The sequence below is a fragment of the Mauremys mutica genome, chromosome 11 (genome assembly GCF_020497125.1).
Source record: "Mauremys mutica isolate MM-2020 ecotype Southern chromosome 11, ASM2049712v1, whole genome shotgun sequence".
NCBI classification, from domain to species: domain Eukaryota; kingdom Metazoa; phylum Chordata; order Testudines; family Geoemydidae; genus Mauremys; species Mauremys mutica.
The window spans coordinates 20,530,286-20,553,247 of NC_059082.1; the positions used below are offsets into that span (position 1 = coordinate 20,530,286).

At 42.6% G+C, this 22,962-nt stretch overlaps 1 long non-coding RNA gene across 3 annotated transcripts in view; it reads left to right on the plus strand.

Annotated features, from left to right (window-relative positions):
• The window catches only part of LOC123344201, a 221,491-nt gene that overhangs the window by 40,802 nt on the left and 157,727 nt on the right, over nucleotides 1-22,962 (plus strand). The window contains exon 2 of one of the 3 annotated variants that reach the window (XR_006572483.1): nucleotides 12,047-12,170. The exons of the other annotated variants lie outside the window; for them this stretch is intronic. This is a non-coding gene — a long non-coding RNA (uncharacterized LOC123344201). The remainder of the gene's footprint in view (nucleotides 1-12,046; nucleotides 12,171-22,962) is intronic. 3 annotated transcript variants of the gene reach the window in all.

Sequence of the window (22,962 nt, forward strand, 5' to 3'; positions counted from 1 at the left end):
AGAGTAAGGGGTCAGGAAAATTTTCTGATTTTGCAAGGCAGGGAGCTGATACACAGTGTCGGCTCCAAAAATCCACTTTTTCTCTCTCCCCCGGTCCCTGTCACACTGCACCCCACACCCATCTTTTGAAAAGCACATTGCTGCCACTTGATCGCTGGGATAGCTGCCCATAATGCATCACTCCCAACAGCGCTGCAAATGCTGCAAATGTGGCCACACTGCAGCGCTGGTAGCTGTGAGTGTGGCCACACACCAGCGCTTTCCCTACACAGCTGTACGACCAGCGCTGTAACTCCCAGCGCTGCAACACTCAAGTGTAGCCATACCTTGAGCAGTGATAGTTTATACAACTTCAGGGGCCTTATCAAGAAAAAAAACCCCGAAACAAATCCTTGCTGGTAGAGGAGGTGAGACATGGAACAACAAAATCCAATATTGATAATATTGGCATCTGTTGTATTTGGTAAAGTGTTATAATGCATGCGAGCATGGATTTATGCTATTAAAGTAGGAGAACCCAGTTATTATTTTCTCTTTTTCAGAGGGATTAAGGGAAAAGAAAATTGATCTGTAATGGAGAAAATGAATGGTCTTAGATCTTAGCTAGTGATAGTAGCTGGTGGCAGTAGTTTTTAAAGCACCAGTGTAGCTTATGGTTTCCAGTCCACTGATTCTGCACATTTACTTTTTTTTTTAATTGATAGCATATCTTTATGCCCCCTTTTTGTTTTAATTTGAAGATTTATTGTGGCATTACTTATACTGTCTATAAGCGAATGTGTCCCTCCCACCCCCCGATATGACCTAATGTAAAATGCTGAGAGCGGATTAGCTATGTCTCTTTTCTCTTTACCTACTATATACTTTTCTGACGTTAGATTAACTTTCAGCCAAAGGCCAATCTGTCAAAGAAACGGGGAATGTTTCCTTCTATGATGGATTTGCCAGAGGCTGAGTTTTGAAATAAGTTGGGTATTGCTTCTTACACAAACGTAATTTCTCCCTGCTAAGAGAGCTATCACTGAATCAGCTGAACAGGAGCCTCTGACTTGCATTTCTAGGTTCTGATCTGAAAATCTGCAACAGACATTTTTTTTAATAAACTCGTCTGCCACAAAGGAGCTCTGGCAGTATAACTCTGGGGGAACTCTCAGCAATATAAGGTCAAAATAATTTCCTCGAGGAGATCAGAAAAGCAATATGTATTTTTAAAAAAAAACTTTCCTCATATGACTTCAGCACCATTATCACATTGGATGAATATATACTGCTGCAAAGTTAGATCAATAGTTCAGACCTCAACACGCAGACAGACCTATGCTAGCATCACCACGTCTGTCCACAACAGTAACAAAAACGTCAGACTCAATTTATCATCTAATCTGAAAGATAAGAAATCACTCATTATGCCCTCCAGTTGGCCTCAGTTTGCAGTAGTGGGGGAGGAAAAGGGGGAACTGCACCGCCAAAACCCTTTCTTCACAGCATGGCTTCTCCAAAAGGAAAATCAATACCCAGCATGCAAAGCAAATCCAACAAAGTAACAAAGCCTGGCATTTCTGCACAAATGACTAAACATGATATCTATTAAAGGCATCCCCTAAGCAGCATTCCAGACAATCGCACAACAGTTAAACTGCTGCTGGGCAGCTTGCTGGGTAAAATGAAGTCATGACTTATTCAGTCGGTGCTCCCTTTGCAGGGCAGTTGCTAAAAGCAGTGGAATGTGTTTCCTTTCCCCTCCTGTGTTGGCTGGTGGAATCCATTTTCAGACCCTGGGGGGAGGCCATGAGATTTCAGTTACAATAGAGAGAAGAGCAGAATGGCAAAGGAACCTCAGCTCCCGCTGACCTTTCTGGCCTCCACGTGAGTTTCCAAGAGATGGGGAAGTGTGTCAGCCTATTAGTGTTGTCATATACTTGTACAAAGATCTCTTAAACTGGGAGCCAGATCCTAGGCTGGTGGAAATGGTCAGTGGTATTGGGCTCAATTGAGGAATTAATAGGTGTCATTCTATGGTCTGTGTTATGCAGATTTTACTGTACCATGATGTCCCCTTCTGGCCTTAAAATTAACTTAATCTATGAAAATCAGCACAGCTCCACTAAAATCAAGAGAGGTGCACACCAATTTACACCAGCTGAGGATCTGGCCCTATGTGCCTATGTTAAATAAAATCAAACTAAACTAAACAAAATATGTAGTTTATTAAATTCATTTAGTCACAAGTATATTTGAAAATCTTCAGTCTTAGACAAATGATTTTTACCTTTTGTTCCTGGTAATACGTGTTTTGCTCTTTGTATTTGCTAAATTAATCTACTGCCTATAATTTTAGGGTATGTCTACACTTCAAGCTGAGGGTGTAATTCCTATCTTGAGGAGACATAACGCAAGCAGAGATTGAGCTGGTGTGTGCTAAAAGTAGAGTGTAGCCATGATGGTGGGAGGAGCTGGCTTAGAGGCAGTGGGTTTATACTCGGGGCAGCTAGCCCTTCGCACTGCTGCAGTTACATTCTCTCTTTAGTGCACTAGCTTGATCAAAGCTACACCTCCTGCTTGACGTGTAGGCATATACTCTTAAATACAAAAATAGAGTTCCCGATGTCATTTGTTATATTAGAATCCCTGTTTAAATCCCTTTTGACCCTCCCCCCGTGCCAAAACACATAAGCAGAGTGTCTTCATGAACAATTCATGGATGACAAATGTACAGTATGGTAGTGCCCGATGGCCCACTTGTCTTATAGTTACAGTAAAGTAGCAGTAATAGTTCAGAGGAGCTAAGATGAGATAGGAAGTGTAGTTCCACACTACTTTTTTAGTAAGTTCCTTGCTGCCAGTTAGATTCTTTGGGTGTACAGTATGAGAGGAAAGCTGCTGTTCATCTCTTGGGCTCATGGTGGGCTTATGAGAGGGGAATGAAACCTAGAAGCTTACAGGTTTAAAAGCTCAAGGAACATGAATAATGAACTTCACATCCCACCTGAAATCACAGAGAATGAAATTGCAATGTGACCTATTGATCTCATTCTGAAAGCTTCCCATGTGACTTTCTGCAGTGTGACTGAGTCATCGAAGAGGAGGGGAAAGAGAGGACTTCTGTTGGCTTTTTTGTAAGTTGACCGAAATAGAAACTAATAGGAAACAGACAGAGGAACATGCTCACATTTAAAATCTGATTCAACTTTGATACATTGCAGTACTTCTGATTTCACACAGTAAAATGCAATGGAAGAGGGGAAAAGGCTGAAAATCTTGGAACGGAAGGAAACAGAAACAGAAGAAAGGGAACAGGAGACTTTCATTGCTATAGTTGCCCACTCCTAGGGTGTTATCCCCTACAGACGTTTATTTTTAAAGTATATTGGATTTTCAGTGACAAATGTAAGGGAGCAAACTTTCAAAGAAGGTGCAATTTTTGCCCCTGCAAACATGTACATGCGCTTGTTTAACAAAATGCCATTGCACAGGGGGAATGGGGTGGGAGGGACTTAGCTGATTTGCACATTGGAATTATTTGGGGCAAAACCTTCCTACATCCCATATGCTAAGGCTAAGTGGGTGGATGTCAGAGGACAATGAGAGGGAGAGGGTTTGGTGAGCAATGGAATCCCCTCACTCATCCCCAGGCTACAGAATGACAACAGGGCTGTTCTGGCTGTTACAGCTGCCTTGGAGATAGTTGTGTCCACAACCAATATGTGCTCATTCCACAGAGGGGTGAGAGAAGGATGGTGAATCTCTGTAACAGAAGATGCTTGAGTGCCCATGTGCCTCTCATGAGTTGAACTCTGCAGTGCAGAGAGCATGTAGAAGGCCTGCATGAGGTCCCAGTTTTGGCTTTTTCTCCCCACCCTGAGCCATGGAAGTGCATGGATTCTACCTGCTGCAGGAGGGGCAGGATTTTCTTCAGGCAGTTATTTGATGTTAATTTGCAAATCCTGGGAAAGGGAAGAGAAATATTGGAGGTGATCTAGGTATGTAAGATTCCTTTTTGAGCTAAACAATAAGAAGTCTGTTTCAGGAGAGTAAAAGATGAGGAATTACTCCAGGCTCCCTTACAAGGGACATACCGGAGTTCTGGATTCACTAGACAGAGGCTTTTTTTCCCTCATCCGAAGCAAAACTAACATTTTTGGCATTTGTCCAGTTCTGCAATGGTTTGAGTTATTTCACAGTAGAGAAGTGGTCAGATTTCATGGATAATGAGATTAAGAAACTGCTTTTCCAACTCCAAACAGCCCTCTCCAATTCAACAGAAAAGTCAAAGTAGGCCAGGGTCCAAAAGAGAATAGTTAAAATAACTCCTCTTGGAGTGGTGGTGGATGGGAGTTCTAATGTGTAAACCAGTCAGTGTGTCTGAGATGGAGCTATCAGCTTGGAAGGCATGGAGGTATCTTACTTCACTGAGGGTTTGGATATATAATATATCAAAAAATATTTCAGGTAAGGTCTAAACATCCCCAGGATAAGTTTCTAATATTTCTTTCAAAGCTGGATCTAAGAGTCCTATAAACCCCAGATGTTTTTGCTCTGTGACCCAGGTAATGGGTTCTTGGCCACTCTTATCTGAAATACGTTAATGTAAACATTTCAGTCTTAACAAAATGCTTTGAGTTGTACTCTCTTTCTTGGAGCTATTGGCTCCTAATGGAGGAGGAAGGTGAGAAAGCAGGGAATGTGAAGACAGCATTTATCAGAGTGAATTAAATTTTTTAAAATGTGTATACTAAGGCATGTTCAGAGGTTATACCAGAATCTGAAGTGAGGGGCTGAAAAATCAGTGCAGTAGATAGAAAATTCAGGATGGTGCTTTTGGCATGATAGAAGAGAGGTGAGCCATTGAATTGTTGCTGAAGTACTTGAATAATGAGAAGTGGTGATAGATGTTCTGCTAAAGTAGAACTTGTATAAGTACTGTACTTCTGAAGTGGATCCCCATACATAGGAAAGATCCTGCCAGGGATGGTTAAGGAAGCTTTGGGACAGTTTTGTGCTGGTGGTATGTACAAAATTGCCTTAATGCAGCTGAGGTTTTAGCCCACTGCCTGTGACTGCTTCTCCTGTGAACACTGGCCTGACAATCTCAGACAGTCAATACCAATACCTTCAGGAAATGTCACTGTATGCCATAGATTCTGACTGTAAGAGGAATTCAGCGATGAGCTAGGAAGAATAATATGCTGCTTCCTTTATTGAAAGGAAGAAAACTACCCAAATTAAAAGCAGAGTTTAAGTCTTTGAGTCAAAACACGTATTATATAAAATGTCTCCAGATCTCCCTTCACAAACATGAGAGCTCTCACAAAACCCCTTGTCATCTTGCCCCCACTTCTCAGTAGAGCTGTAATAAGATGAGTGCTGTAGTGCTCTCTTGTTACGCTTAGTAAATGTATGGTAGCATATAACTAGCAGAGCAGGGGGAGCTATTCACAGCCAACAACTGATGTTATGAATTTAGCCCTTTGCAAGTGGCCTTGATTTTCACAGATTGGTTCCTTAACCAGTTTCTGCAAATGTTTCATCCTGTGGATTGTTCACAAACTCTCCATGGTGACTACTGCTGTACAAATAGTGCCTCAGGACTACATAAGAATGGTCAGACCAATAGTCCTTCTAGCCAAGTATCCTATCTTCTGACAGTGGCTGGTGCCAGATGCTTCAAAGGGGATGAACAGAACAGGACAATTTATTGAGTGAGCCATCTCCTGTTTGTTCAGTCCCTTCTTCTGTCAGAGGTTTAGGGGCACACAGAGCATGGGGTTGCATTTGACCATCTTGGCTAATAGCCATTGATGGACCTATCCTCAATGAACTTATCTAGGTTTTTTTTAAACCCAGTTGTAAACAATATCCCTGGGCAATGAGTTCCACAGGTTTACTGTATTTTGTGAAGAAGTACTTCCTTTATGATAGGTTTAATTTAATTAATTTAATTTCATTGGGTGACCCCTGGTTCTTGTGTTATGTGAAGCAGTAAACAATATTTCCTTAGTCACTTTGTCCACACCATTCATGGTTGTATAGATCTCTATCATATCTCCCCTTTGGTCGTTTCTTTTCCAAGCTGAATAGTGCCAGTCTTTGTAATCTCTCCTCATATGGAAGCTGTTCCATACCCCTAATAATTTTTGTTGCCCTTTCCTGTACTTTTTCCAATTTTAATATCTTTTTTGAGATGGGGTGACTAGAACTGCATGCAGTATTCAAGGTGTGGGTGTACCTTGTATTTATATGGTGGGATTATGATTTTTTTTGTCTTATTATCTGTCCCTTTCATAATGGTTCCTAACATTCTGTTAGCTTTTTGACTGCTGCTGCACGTTGAGCAGATATTTTCAGGGGACTATCCACAATGACTCCAAGATGTTTCTTGAGTGGTAACAGCTAATTTATACTCTTATTATTCAAACATGGAATTTCTATTAATAGAGATTCTGTGGTACTGTTTGATTTAAAATATTTAAGATTTTTACTACATTTGACTCAATGCTTTCTTTCACATATAGTCCCACTCCCCCACCAGTGCAACCTACTCTGTCATTCCTATATATATTGTACCATGGTATTACCATGTCCCATTGATTATCATTGTTCCACAAAGGTTCTGTGATGCCTATTATAACAATATCCTCATTCAATAGCAAGCACTCAAGTTCACCTGTCTTAGTATTTAGACTTCTTGCATTTGTATACAAGCACTTATAAAATGTATTAATATTTAGTTGTCTGCCTTCATGTGATGTAATTGAATGGGACTATTTTGTTTGACTGTTTCTCTTCAATTCGTAGCTGTACTTTATCAACTTCTAGTCTCTCCTCTTTACTAACATATAGAGTATTCCCTTTAATAAATCCTCTCCTAGGCAATATGTCTGTGTGAACCATGTGGTGTTCCACAGCCATGGGCTTGTTCCTAGCCCTTAGTTTAAAAATTGCTCTACAACCTCTTTAATTTTACATGCCAACAATTTGGTTTAGGTGGATCCCATCGCTCCTGTATAGGCTCCTCCTTTCCCAAAAGGTTCCTCAGTTCCTAATAAACCTAAACCACTTCTCCGAACACCATTATCTCATCCACACATTGAGACCCTGCTGTTCTGCAAGTCTGACTGTCCCTGCATTTGGAGTTGGAATCATTTCAGGGAATGCTACCATGAAGATCCTGGTTTTTAATCTCTTGCCTAGTGTAACAAGGTTGGGACTCACCACCGTAGCGCCTCCCGCTGGTGACTCTGGGAATTAGCTCAGCCCAGTGGAGCGCCCCCTCCTGCTGGTGTCCCGTCCGTTGTCTCGCCCTTGGTTGGCGTCTCTGGACCCGTGTTGCTCCCTGCTCGGCTGCGTCCTCTTTGAGGCCACTGCCCTCCGGCAGTGCCCCTTAGTCCATCCCCACCCCCTTCCGGGGGGGGGTTGATCAGCAGTCTCTCCGCACCCCAGCCACCATGTACAACCACATACCCCAAAGTCTAATCCCTCTTGTCAGGGATCTGGCGTAGTCTATAATGGCTGCTCCCTATGGCCAATGGCTGGATGTACTGCAAGGGGGGAAGGTGGGGGTTCCAGGCCCGCCCACTACTCTGGGTTCCAACCCAGGGACCCTCTAGTGGCAGCCATCCTGCCTTCCTTCTCTCCCTCCATCTGTCCACGTCCCTGGGCCGCCTCCCCTTTGGCCCCTTGCACTGGCTAGGCCTTTCCCCTCAGGGCCTACAGCCTGGCAGACACGGTCTGGAGTTCCCTTCTGCTCCCCCGGGCCTGCCCAGCACTGCGCTGTCCCTGGTGCTAGTCTCCCAGCTCTGGAGACATACCTTCTCTTCTAGAAGGCCTGGGACAGACTGACTGCTCCCTTCCTGAGCAGCCTTTTTATAGGGCTGAGCCTGGCCCTGATTGACTCCCTCCAGTCTGGGCCCCGATTGGCTCCTTATAAGCCCTTTTCTTATTCGCTGCCTGTCTGAGCAGGCCCACTGGCCTGCTGCAGCCTAAATTCTCCAGGAGTGGGGCAGCTGCCCCACTACACTTAGCAACCTAAATTTGGCCTCCAGGACCTCTCTCCTGCCTTTCCCTACGTCATTGGTACCTAGATCTACCATGGCCACTGGCTCCTCCCTAGCACTGTACATGTTTGTGTAGATGTCTCGAGAGGTCTGCAATTGTCACACCTGGCAGGCAATTCACCATGTGGTTCTCCCGGTCATCACAAACCCAACTATATTTCTAATAATCAAATCTCCCATTGTTATTACCTGTCTCTTCCTAATAAAAGAGATCCCTTCCCATGGAGAGGTATCCTCAATATGAGAGGGTACCAGGACATCATCTGGAAGGAGGCTCCTAATTATGGGATTGTTGTCCTTCGCTCTAGCTTGGTGCTCTCCTTCCCTGAAACTTTCCTCCTCCTTCACAGCACAGAGGCTGTCAGACTGGGGATGGGACTGCTCATCTATGTACCTGTCCATCTCCGTTAGGTTCCTCTAGTTCAGCCACCCAGGTTTCAAGAGACCATACTCAGTGTCTGGGGGCCATGAGCTGCTTGCACGGAATGCACACACACATGCCACCTGCACACCAGGCAGGTAATCATACATGCCGCTAGGGTGACCAGATGTCCTGATTTTATAGGGACAGTCCCGATTTTGGGGTCTTTTTCTTATATAGGCTCCTATTACCCCCCACCCCGTCCTGATTTTTCACACTTGCTGTCTGGTCACCCTACATGCCGCATTCAGTGCAATAAACTGGTTAGCCCTCACTCTGCTGCTGGACTTCTGCTTGCATCATTTTTATTCTTGCAGCAGGTTGGATGGTTTGTTTTGTTCTTTGTGTGTGTGCTTTGGGGAGTGAGTTATTAGGGGTTTCTGGCTGTCACACTCCCTCACAATACTCTCTCCTGTTTGCTGCTTCTCTTCACTAGCTCCTCTGGTTGCTTGCGAGCTGGCTTTTTAAACCCCTATTCTCCCTGAGTTAGCCCTGTCCCCTTGTTAAGGGAGCCTAAAGAGGTTAGGGATCAAAGGATGGCAGGCTGTTGCCTCGTTAGCAAATATGCAATGTATTATTAATCACCTAGTACACAGGATGGGTCTACTCATTGACTGGATAACTCTTGAACCCCTGGAGATCTTTCAAGGTGGCCCCACAAACACTTCTGGTGTGAATACTTGTGCAAATATGCACTCTCACTATGGTGAGCTCATGGCATTCCTCTTTCCACAAATGGTTTTTGTGAGCAAAAACTTAAATGTTCAGACAGGATACCAACCAAGTGACTTCACAGCTTTTATTCAAATCAGTGCTCATGAGCATGCGCGCTCTCTCTCTCTCTCTCTCTCTCTCTCTCTCTCTGAGTTTACCCAAATCTGTTTACTGGTGAACTATGGGTATGTCTACACTGCAGCTAAACACCTGCAGCAGGCCCATGTTAATTGGTTCAGGCTTAGGTTACTGGACAGTTTAATTGTGGTGTAGATGTTTGGGCTCAGAGGGTCCACAACGTATGCACTGCAGTTAAACAGCCCTATCACTCTAGTCCCACAAACCCAAGTCAGCTGGCATGGGCAAGCTGCGGGTGTTTAATTGCAGTGTAAACATAAGACTAAACTACACTCCTGAAAAATAAATGAACACAGTAAGTTGTGCCATGGAATCTTTGACTGGGTTCTTTAATCGTGTTTTGGTTAGTTCTGGTAATTTGTAACAGGCCTTCCAGTGTGGTTCTGCTGTATTACATAGACAGGCAAGTCAATAGGAAAAAGAGAGACATCCCACATTAGCAAAGCTGTAGGAAAAGGCATGAACATTTTTCCATCTTTTAATACCATACTTCTCAAAACTTAACTACTGAAGTCTCTTTAATGGCCACCATCTCAAAAACGCTGTTTCAGACTAGGTAGTTATGAGTTCATTGCTTTGAGTGAAAAGAACTCTGATATCTAGCAAAGGAACAGTCTCTCTCCAGTGAAGGTGATCTCTGGTTGTTTGTTTGAATACCTTCATTGTGGGCCCTTCATCATTTTTATCGTGGATAAGAAATATGTCATGTGTATAGCAACTGGACAACGTTTGCTGAAAATTAAGTTGGTTTAAAGCATTATATTTCAGATTAGTCATAAAGATTTCAATGGCAATGTTCCTTCACTTTAATGGATAGTCGCTTTTGTTCAAAACAACAGTGCTTTTGTCTGCTTTCATAATCTAAATACGGCAGTCCTTAAAAAATCACTTTGGAAAAGAGCTGGGTTCTGCAGTTTCTTGACTTCAAGTCCTAAAACATTCCGTTTGAAATGCAGCCAATATTACTCCACTATCAAAATTCATCTGCCGCTTTCTTTTTTTTTTTAAATATTAGTGGCCAACATTTCTTCAAATGGACATGAAAAACAAGCCATTACTGCTTGACAGATCTTGTAGTCGAAAGCATATCACTGGGCGTCAATAAACCTGAATTTGTTTTTCTTAATTCTTCCACAGACTTCTGTTGAGATCTTGGGCTAGTCACTTATAGTTCCCTATGCTACTGTCATGATCTTTGGATGGAAGGGCTATATAAGTGTAAAATATCATTAGGCCAACATCCTTGGTGAGATGTAGCAGACAGTTTATAAATATCTTCAAATTAGTGTAATTGTAGTGCCCTCCTGGCCAAGATGGAGTCCGTTCTGCAGGCATCTCTGGCCAAGAAAAAGCGTGTGCAAGAACACAGCAGGGAAACTCCCTTCCACCCCAAGGGCATGCTGGTTTCACACCCCCTGGAGTAAACACATGCACCAGAATAGTACAATGAATATAGGAAAGGGAAATATTTATTTACAGAGGGACGAATGGAGAAAAACAAAGGTAGGAGGAGCGGTAAAACAGGGTTACATCCAATAAAAGGTCCCACTGGTCCAGTGGTACTACAATAAGAAAGGGCAGACACCAAGCAATGTGTCTGCACTCAGAATTTAGGAGTCCTGGGCCAAGTTCCAGTCCAGCAGTGAGTCTTGGGTGCTTCTGGTAGTCTTCGGCGCCAGTAAACTTTCAACACCAAATCCCTCCAGTGCCCTCTTCTGCTGCTCTCTGCAAAGCCACACAGAGCGACAACCTCCACCCTTAGCTAGTTACAGCCTCCCTCCTTGTTCCCAATGCACGGTCACAAGCCCCAGGATTCACGGCCCCATACAGCTCTGAGCAGCAGTGATACTCAGTCCAGCTCTGGTTTGCCCTTCTTGGGTGATTGCTCCCTGACAGAGTACTCCTCTTGGCTCCTGTCCTGGGGTGTCCCTGATCGGCCACTCGTCCTTCCCAGACTTTGGGCTCATTCTCGGCTGCTTTACTATATGAGGGCCTGCTCACTGTATCCCTCTTGTCTGGAGCTACAGACACACACACTCTGTGCTCTCCCTCTCTCCACTCCCCTTTAACAACTAACACTTCCTCTTCCTGGCACCATGAGAACTTCCTCTGGCTCAGGACAAGGTTTTAAAGGGGCCATGCTCTCTAAACCCCAGCGGGGTTACATTAGTCCCTTACTTGAGTAAAGCTAATGTACTTAAATATGTAGATATATCTGACTCAGTCAGCTAGTCGGACTCATGAGAGCAATATTTTTTAGATATGCGGTGCATGTCGGGTAACATCCTGAATTCCATTTATTCCAGAAGAAGACACGGGGAGGGGATCAAAAAATTGTAACCAGTAAGCAGAATTTTCCTTCCACTGGCCATGTTGTATTTATTTTCCTCAATGTAAAAACACTGATGGCAAAACGCATGTGTGCTTGGTTTCTGAATTCTTAAACTGTTCAACATTCCTTAACCAGCAATTTTTGATCTGCTGATATTCCTGACTGTGAAGGCTATCAACTTTTTGGAGAGGGTTTACTTTTTCATTGGCCCATTGGTTTCCTTTCCTTGTTGTTGCCAGTTTCTTATCTTTTCCTCATTTCCATCTCCTTTTATCTTGTGAAATATTGATACATTAATTCCTATTGAAAACTTCTACTGAGACGTAAAGAATAGCTCAAATAGGGAATCCATTTTTGATTCAGGTCTAGCTTTATCCTGTTTTACAGTTCAGCTGACAGAGAGGCTCAAGCGACTTTCTCGAGGGACCTGTTAAGACCAGCTGGAGCCCTAGACAGGCTCTTTCCCCCACCTGCTAAGCAAAGGCAAATTAGAGGCTGGTCTACACACCAGGTTGGTCTACTGGGTTGTACTGAGATAATTATGTCTATTAGGAATGTCTTTTTTCCCTCTTCTCACTAGTAAAAGTCCTAGTGTGGATTGCAGTTATACTGCTATAAAGGTGATTTATGCTGGTAGGCTACACTTATAAACACTTCTATACTGGGGTACGTGAACACCCATCCGAACTTTTTGGCAGTCCTTTTAGGAAATATTTTGGTGCCCACATTTTTAAAATATAGCCTATTCAACCTGTACAGGCTCCATCTGTTCTAATAGTCCTCGTATCTTGCAGACTGTTGGGCTTCCTGCACTAGCATACATCTGCCATTATTTACCAGGTCCTGAGCACAGTGCTGCTAGGATAAAACTGAATCCTCTTTAAGAATTAATTTCTCTAACATGTTTTGAAGATATAAATATTTAAAACTTGCAACTTTCTCCCCCTCCATACCACTGACTAAAAACCATCCCAGTGAGAATGATGGGTAACTGGGTGGTGTATTGTGAACTTTACATTCAATATACATGTGGAGATTTGTGGCTTTCTAAGTATAACCCTGACTTGCCTGCTCATGTTGGTAGATATTTCTCAGGAGGCCTTGCCCCAGGCTAACAAGGGGAATATATAAACCGTACTCTTTTCCACAGGTGGAGTGTATTCTGAAAGGAAGCAAGCTGTGCTGCTGCTGGGTTACCCTGAAAGTTATGAGCAAGTAAACGTACTCTGTTTGATTTGTGTAATCTTTTTGCTCTGTAATGTCTTTTGAGGCAGACACCTGATGGCCATCTGAACCAATTGCAGAGAGATGTAACTTTTCCTTCCTTCCTTCCTTTCAAATTGGGTTTCCTGGGAAGGAAACCTTTTTGTATGTATATGGTTGTGGGCTTTTCTCCAACCTTACATTGACTTTATAGAGCAGGACCTTATGCTAATCATTTAATCTCTCGGAACGACTATTTATCCACTCCTAAAATGTGTGTAGTGGTGACTTAGCTGTAAAGGGTGTTAAGAGACTTAACTAATATTTGTAAAGCGTTTTGAGATTCTCAGCCCTATTTAAGTGCAAAGTATCAGTGTTAATCTATCCTACCACTACTGTTTATGATGGTTTACTCATTGGATTTGGGAGTGTTAGAAAGGTTTGAGCAAAGGAAAGATCTTATTTGCTTCCCAGCTTGCATAGCCCTGTATATACTAAAACATGAAGACTGGGGAAGTTGTTTGGCAGTAACCAAGCTAAAACTTTTGTTCCCCAGCCAAGGGCAATTGAACATTCATATCAACGTGGTATAGATAAGGGGTGACTTGATGTCTGAGATCATAATTTTTTTTAAGTAGCCGTACTGTATCGCATTTCTTTCTGATCTGCACGTAAATTTTCATTTACTTTTATATGTTGCTGGTTGAGGGCCACTAGTTTTCCATCACGAGAAATGGTTGCTGAATGAAATTTGTGCATCTCTTCAGAGCAGGGCAAAAAAGCTTTCTCCAGAGCAAGTGTTTGGATCAGAAAAGGAGAGTAGATGGTTCTGTAGGGAATATCTCTAGCAAAACAGTAGCATAAATAGGTCTTGTGTAAGCATTTGGTGTAATGTCTTGATATGTGTTGTCATGAATTATATAATTATCAGATTTATCATTTCTTTTACTGTTAAGGGACACTGATTCTTTGAGTTTTCTTCATGACATGAAAGATTTGCTGATGAATTGAAATGCCTTCTATTGGAGATTCAGATTAACTTTGAAAATTTGAGATAAGGACTATAAATCTGTTGCAAATTAGGAAGCCATTTCTCAAGGTGTGTATTTGTTGACAGTGTTGAATAATTCTATCTTGCTCCTCATTCATATGCATCAGAAATGATTTTCCTTCTTTCAACAATGTGAAAGAAATGAGCAAATCTTAACAGAGATTGTATACTCTGATTTATTTATCAACAAAGTAGTGGTCTCCATTAGGACATCCTGTGCCAAAGTGTTCTGTGTCATAGTAAAGGACAGAATAGTCTCAATGCATTTTTAACATGCCACTGCAGCTGTCTCAAAATTGCTGCTACCTCCACAGCTTTTGCTTTTTGGATACACTATGTCTCCAGTTTTAAAATAGGTGCCAAGACTTATAAGTTCATATTTCAAGTTCATCTAAAGAGTAGTCTGATTTCAAAAGTACTGAACAACTAGCAGTAATCTTGACTTAAATCAGGCATTTCATCTGAAATCGGCTTCATCTGGGTGCTTGAAATACTGAAAATCAGGCTACTGAGGAGCCTAAATTTAGGTTCCACTTTTAAAAAAAATCTTGTATGACACTCTTGAGCAAGGGGTCAAGGGACATATTCTAGATCTTCACCCAGCAAGAAACTTAGTTTGGTTAACTCAAAAGATAGAGCTACTGATGCAGAAGGATAGTCCAAATGATGTGTCACTGGAGTATTGAAGAGGAAATTGTATGAAAAGAGAAATGCCTGTAAGGTAAGATTCTGGACTCATTTTATTCCACAGGAAAATATATGTGTGAAGAGTGGGGGCGATAAAAATTGTAATCAGTAAGCAGAATTTTCCTTTCACTGGCCAGATTAGATTTATTTTCCTCAATATAAAAATGCTGATGGCAAAACGTGTGCCTGGTTTCTGAAATCTGAAACTTCAAAAATCCTTAACCAGAGATTATTGGGCTGCCAAGATTAGTGAGTGGAGAGATTACCAACTTTTTGGAGATGGTCACTTTTTCTTCTGCCAGCTGGTTTTCTTTCCTTGTTGTTGCCAGTGCCTTATCTTTTTCTCATTTTCCATGTCTTTTTATCTAGTGATATATTGGTGCATTAACTGCAAACATGCTAGATGGGGTTGTATTTCTTTAACTATACCAGTATACTTGAAGTAGTAAAACTTTCAAATGTAGACAAGCCCGAAGACAAAATATTACCTAGATTTACTCAATCTGTGGGCCCCCTCAAAAGTCACTAATTTCCCATGTGATGTGGGAAGAAAAGACAAACATGTAGAAACCTGAGCCATGTTACAAAATGCACTCAAAACAGTCACAACAGTCACAAATCTATCATCACTGTTGCAACCCCTATATAAACAATTGTTGACCCAGCTGTGCAGCAGGGATTGGCCAAGGCAGTCCTCGGATATTCAGCATGCCCTTCTCCTTCATGTGTGCAGACGTCAAGGAGTGAGTGCCAGATTTCATGGGTGCTCTGTGGTGTTCAGTAACCCAGGGGTCGGCAACCTTTCAGAAGTGGTGTGCCGAGTCTTCATCTAATGCACTTGCACTTTGCGTGCCAGTAATACATCGTAACGTTTTTGGAAGGTCTCTTTCTACAAGTCTATAATATATAACTAAACTATTGTTGTATGTAAAGTAAATAAGGTTTTTAAAATGTTTAAGGAGCTTCATTTAAAATTAAATTAAAATGCAGAGCCCCTTGGACCGGTGGCCAGGACCCGGGCAGTGTGAGTGCCACTGAAAATCAGCTCACGTGCTGCCTTCGGCACGCATGCCATAGGTTGTCTACCCCTGCAGTAACCACTGTGAGTTCCAGTGTGCTTGGAAGAGATCCTTTTTATGCAGTGACCAGTATCCGCTGCTTCTGCATAATGGAACATGGGCTCTTGCAGCTCCTCTGCCCCAGTCTTCTTCTTACCAACCTACTAAATAAACTTATTGACAATGTTTGATTAACCTCTGAGGTGAGTCCATTTGTTCTGGCAGTGTTACATCCTAGGGCTTGGTTGTCTTATCCATTATGGTTGTTGTCTAACTGAGACCTCCTATGGCAAAATAGCAAACTCAGTGCCCCGTAAGTCCCTCCCGTCTAGAAGTTGAAGGCATCACCTATTCCTCCTCAGTGTGTCCATGACAACCTCATAAGACCATGAGGCAACTTCATGCAACACCCGGGCTGTTTGTGATCACTGATTTCTATCATATAAGTGCATTGTCATATTCAAGAAGTGGTGGCAACTCCTGGGACCCCAAATCATACTGCTCTTTTGGTTTAGCTTTCTATCTCGACTTCTGCAAATCCCTAGTTCCTATGACATAAGCTTCTATCATTACAGGCATTCTTGTTCTTTTTACCAAAATGTCTGCAGGTGACATAAAGAGATATGGAGGGAGAGAGAGAGAGAGAAGGACATAGAGAGAAGGAATATCGGGACTCATAGAAATCATCGTCAAACCCCTCATCACACAAAGGATCAGCTTCCTCCAGGGCACAACTAACTTCTTCCACAAATTCTCCAATATTAAAAACCTCCTTCAGAACACCATCCTTGCCACCATGGATGTCACGTCCCAGTACACCAATACCCCTCATAATGACGGCATTGCTGCCTGTCTCCAATATTTATAAAACAATGGATCCACCCCAGAAATCCACCCCAAACACCAATCACCAAACTCATCCATTTCATCCTCACCCATAACAATTTTACATTCAACAGCAAACACTTTGCCCAAATCATGGGAACAGCCATGGTTGCTAGGATGGCTCCCCAATATGCTGACATCTTCATGGGCCACCTTGAAGAAGAATTTCTGAACCAATGCACCATGAAACCAATGGTATACTGGTGATATTTTCATCCTCTGGACAGACTGCTTAAATGCCTTCATAGATTTTCACCACAACTTCAACAGCCACCTGCTGTCCATTAAATTCTCTCTGGAACATGCTCACACTAGCATCAACTTCCTGGACACCACAATCAACTTCAACAATGGAACCCTACAGACAACTATATACAAGAAATCCAAGGACCACCACACCTACCTTCACAGATTCAGTAGCCAACCTCAGACACACCAAGAAATCTGTTATCTACAGACAGGCACTCAGAATATGCTCCATAAAATATGCTCCAAGGAAAGTCCAGTATATGCACCTTAAAACACTCAAAACCACCTTTCCCAAACAAATCTCCTCCAGAGAAGTAGATTGCATCGTGGAGTGGGCCACCCAAATACTCTGAGAGAAGCTGCTTCAATACAGAAATAACCCCCCCTGACTGTACACCCCAGTTGTCACCTACCACCTCACACTGGAACCTGTACAGGCTAACAGCTACATACTGGATGGGGACCCCATCGTGAAAGAAATCTTTCCTGAACCCCCAATTCTGGCATTCAAACAACCCCCCCCCCACCCACAAGCTCATTGGATGTAAGCTTCCCACAAACCGGGACACACCAATCAAAGGAGCACCAAACCCTGCCAGAACAACACATGCAAAACCTGCAGTTATGTCTGGTACAGTGATCAACACCCCCCACAACACACCTTCTGAGATCCATGGATCATACACATGTTTATCACAACATGTGGTATACCTCATCCAGTGCATTAAATGACCCAATGACAACTATGTGGGTCAAACCACACAATCACCATGTTCTCTAATACACTTATGCAGGAAAATGATAAAAGACAAAAATGCCCTATTACCAGCTGGGAAACACTTTTCACACAGCGATCATTGTGTATTTGACCTATCAGTCTTCATCCTCAAAGGAAGCCTGTACAACACTTTCGAAAGATGAGCCTGGGATCTTAAATTCATTACTCTGCTAGACACTAAAAGTCCTGGCCTGAACAGAGACACTGGATTTATGGCTTAGTTCCACAATCTATAACCCACTAACCTCCTCTTTTTGTCCTCTGACTGCAGATGTGTTAACGGGCCACTCTATCTAGAATGGTCCCTTACAATATGCGCAAACTGCTTATGATAAACTGTCTGTTCTGCCTTGCATTTTGGGAGTACCTTTCCCAGACCTGAAGAAGAGCGCTGTGTGGCTCAAAAGCTTGTGTCTATCACCAACAGAAGTTGGTCCAAAGATATTGTCTCACCCACCTTGTCTCTCTAATATCTTGGGACCCACATAGTTACCACTACGTTGCATGCAGGTGACACAAACTCTTTTTAAGAGTCAGTGTATTGACATAACCATATACTCATGCTTTATAGCTGTAACACTTAAACACGAACAATTACTGTAGTTGGAATAAAAGGGCTTGATAATCATGATACTCTTATGGGCATTGGTAGGTGTGAGAGTTAAGGGTAATCAAACAAAGTGCTCTAGAGCGTAAGCTGAGTGCTGGCTGGGCTCCAAAGGAATTGTTTTCTCAGCTGGCTTAGGGCAGGGGTGGCCAACCTGAGCCTGAGAAGGAGCCAGAATTTACCAATGTACATTGCCAAAGGGCCATTGTAATAGGTCAGCAGCTCCCCATCAGCTCCCTCCCAGCGTCTTCCACCCACCGGCAGCCCCGCCGATCAGCGCCTTCCCCTCCCTCCTTCAGCTGTTTCGTGGCATGCAGGAGGCTCTGGGTGTGGGGAGTGAGGACATGGCAGCCTCAGGGGAGGGGGCGGGAAGGGGTGGAATGTGGGCAGGGCCTGTGGCAGAACCAGGGGTTGAGCAGTGAACACGCCGTGGCACATTGGAAAGTTGACACCTGTAGCTCCAGCCCCGGAGTCAGTGCCTGTACAAGGAGCCGCATATTAACTTCTGAAGAGCTGCACGTGGCTGCATTAGGCCACCCCTGCCTTAGGGTAAAGGTGTCTGCCTTCCTATGACCTATTGGGCATCAGCAATGAAGGCACTGAAATGCATCATTGGACTGAGCCAGTATGAAAAGCCTATGTTGATTCCAGATATGATCTGTGGTATATGTAGGGATGAATGCAAGGAGGAATTCAGTCTATCGTCTCTTTACTTCTGGGGCAGGTATGAAGCAGCTACCTTCTTGGTTCTACAGTTTAAATGCAGAATGTTGCAGAGGAGAGTGACTGAATTCTTGTTCTTCCTCTCTGATTTTTGTGGTCTCAGTCCTGCAAGAAGCCTTCTCCCATTACAGGCTTAGCCCATGTAAAGCTCCTTGCAGTATCCGGGACTATATTTTTTGCTTGTTTCCGTAATATGAAATCCTCTAGATGGAAAGTTGCATGTCTTGTTCATTTTCAGAGTCAGTTTTCAGCTCTGTTCAGCTAGGTAAGATGAGGAGAATGGCGTCCAAGTGGGAATTTTCCTGCCAATGTTTAGCATCTGTTCTTACTGGTGTTGATGCACAAGCTGCTGCTGCTTCTCCCAACAGAGGTTAGGTGAGTTTAATTCAAAGAAATTACCACTGAATTTTTAAGACTGTGAATTATTAGCCTGAAATTTAATGTACTGTGCTTAATTTCTATACATGAGCCTGATTCTCATCTCCCTTTACACCAGTAAAGCTTGGAGCAATTCTACTGAAGTCAGTGGGGGTCCCCCAATGTAAAGTGGGAGGAGAAGGTGTCACAGCAAATCTATTTTTCCTCCAGTGCATATGTCCTGTTGACTAGCAACAACATCCATCCAATGTGACAAACTCGATCAATGCTTTGCATTGTTCTTGATAAATGTAGTGAGGAGACAGAATATTAATACAGTGTAGAGAAATGAGATGAAATTGCACCTAGTGTGGGCTTAATCCACTAGTGTGAGTATAGTAGAGTGGAGTTTGAACACATTGCTGCAGCTCTGTGGGCAGCGGCACTGAAGAAGGAAATTCACCTCAGAAATCCAGCAGAACGGAGAAGGGCTCATATAAGTTCTCCAGGCACAGGAGGCTCAGCGGATGCACAGTATCATCACGTAGGTGTCTTGGCCAGATCTTCTCTCCTGGTCTCCCTGACCAGTTTCCAGTCTACATTAGCTGGCTCCATGCTCCCCAGAGGAGTCGGGGTTGCAGGAGTTTTGTGCCATGACTTCTGTTCATCCTGGGACAGACTTTCTGCCTCTGAGGGCCCTCAGTCTGGGTCCCACTGGCAGAAGTGAATCAAGGCCAATGTTTATGAAGAAAGAAGAGCCTGATTCTCAGATGTCTTGCACATTGTGCAGTCATTTACTGCACTGGTGAAAAGCCACTGCCATTCTGGTTGGATAGTGTTGTACACCCACCTTGCACTCACTTTGCACAGGTATAAGTGGCTACACAATGAGCAGGGCAGTGGAGAATCAGGCCCAAAAAAACTCATGCAGAGGTGATTTTCTACTGAAAACATTGGAGGTGTCTGAGGGTGAATCTACCTGGGATAATTCAACCCCCCTAATTCCCCACCAGTGATGACTGTACTAGAAACAAACAACTGACACCACCATGTCACCTAACCCTACTCTGAGCTTTCTACAGTGGAACGTCCATTGTTGCTTTTATTGGCAATGAAACAGATCGTAACCTGAGAGTTAACATGTTCTTTGTTAGGCTTCAGAATCAACATTCCATTGAGAAGAGCTGTTTGCTCCTGTATTGGTGCTATTGTTTTAAGCTGTCTGTAGACTTATGAAGTATGGGATGCTTTTGTTTACATCTGGTTGACCTCTAAAAAGCTATCTTCACCACCTTAAATACTAGTGAGAAATTTTTCTTTTAAAATGAAAGCTTAGATTGCAAAACACAAGATGAGGTCTTACCAAGCCACAATGAGCTGGCCCAGTTCAGTCACTGTTTATAGACTGCAGAGTGGTCTGGCCACACTGGTCAGATTTCACCTACTCTGGACCTAACTATCCATGGTATGTAGATTTTTGGTTTAGGTTTGTTTCAGTTGAGGAATGGTCATTTGGGTTTTGTAAAACTTCATTAGTCAGGTTTTTGATTTTACAAAAACAAAACAAAATTGGAGTAGTTCAGTCCACAGTCCATTTTTTAAAATCTGATCCTTAAAGTTTCTGAGGGAGGGGACTTTTGCTATATCATTCATAACTTCAAAGTGCTATCACTGGCTGGCATATTTAAATGTTTGTACAGTAAAATAGCTGTATTTGCTATTCCCCCCTCCTTTAAAAAACCCAAACAAAGCTAACAAGAAAAAGCAGCAAGCAAGTGAAGGGCCAGGTTTTTTGAATTGCGTGTGTTCCTATTCTGTGTGTACATTTACCAGCACTGTGGTCAGTGATCACACATTTAAGAGCTACCTTGATCTAATTTTATACAGTAGAACCTCAGAGTTACAAACATCTCAGGAATGGAGATTGTTTGTAACTCTGAAATGTTCATAACTCTAAACCAAATGTTATGGTGGGTCTTTCAAAAGTTTACAACTGAACATTGACTTAATACAGCTTTAAAATTTTACTATGCAGAAAAAATGCTTTTAATCATCTTAATTTAAATGAAACAAGCACAGAAACAGTTTCCTGACCTTGTCAAATCTTTGTTTAAACTTTCCCCCTTATTTTTTTTAGCAGTTTATGTTTAACACAGTACTGTACTGTATTTGCTTTTTTGGGTCTCTGCGGCTGCCTGATTGCGCACTTCCGGTTCCAAATGAGGTGTGTGTGGTTGACTGGTCAGTTCATAACTCTGCTGTTCATAACTCTGAGGATCTAATGTAGCTGAGAGTTTTTTACATGCACAGACATTAAGGAATTTAGAGTTCTGCTTTTGAGGGAGCTGTCAAATTAGAACCCTTGAAAAATATTTACTATTAACGGTATATGGTAATCATGGCACCAAACCTTTCTGCCTCCTGTTGCTATGCTTCCCCACATGCCTGGAATGTCACCCTTCTCCACTGTGCCAAGCTTCTTGCACCACTCTTAAAAACTCCTCTCGGCTTAGCCTTCCTCTTGCCCCCATGGTAAGATATGATACTTTTAAAAAATGCCCCCAAACCAAAGAGAAGAATGTGTAAGCCAAATAGTCCAAATTACACAACTGTCACCCTACCACTCCCGTGCCCTTTTAAATAAATCACCGCAGTTTATGATTAGGTGCATAGAACCCTCCACTTCTAATGAAACTCAGTATTCTGCAGGATTGATCCTTACATTTTAAGTGCTGTCAGACGGAGACTTTGATTTCTATATGTAAAGCATGTTATTATATGTTATGCATGTGTGCATGGTGCTGTGTATAGAAGGAATAACTGTAATACCTCAGCATATGCATTTGTGCAATATGGCCAAGATCTGGTTGGTGTGGGTAACATAACTATGAGCTTCCTGACTTTTCCCTATATTTTTTACAGTTCATGCTGGGGACCCTAGAAGTTATGATTTAGTGTCTTCATGATCTTTGTACCTGTAGGTGGCAGCATCTTCCTGCTCTATCTGCAGCCGAATGGCCAGTTTTCACTCTTCTGAGTTGATTAGGAAACTAAAGATTAGAGGTGAGGCCATCCAATCCCTTGCTAAGGTTATTGCTGTCTTTGGGTGAGTCTTTAGTGAACTGAAAAGCTTAACACCTGTTCGGTACTAGCTGTGCTTCTTCTGCATTTTCATTCTAAACATGGCTCCTCCTTTTTGTTTTTGTCTGTTTTTTCCTCTAGTTTGTTACTTTCATTTTGTTCTCTGCTCAGGCTTCCAAGATTTAAGAGCTGTGGGAAGCTAGAGATCAGAGACTTAGAGAACTGGGTCTATTGAAATACTGGAAATTTGCAGTTTTCAATGAATGGGCATTGGGAAGCCTATGCATCTTTTTGTTCCTGTCATTTAGATTTATTTTATTATTGCATCCCAGAAAGGTCAAAAATTGCATGAATCAAAACGCTTATTTTTGACAAAAGTCATTCTGATTTCCATAGTACCCCTCTTCATTTGTTTAGCACAGGTGGGCTTTTACTTTATAAGGGCCATTAAAAAAAGGAGGAGAAACTTTGCTGTCAGTCCTAAAAATTATTTGTATTGCAGTAGTGCCTCAATGCACTAGACACTGCACATGCATAAAAAGAGAGCAGCCTGGCCCCAAAGAGGGTGATTCTAAAAAGACAAAAGAAACATACAAAAGGCGGGGACAGATAATAGGAGTAATT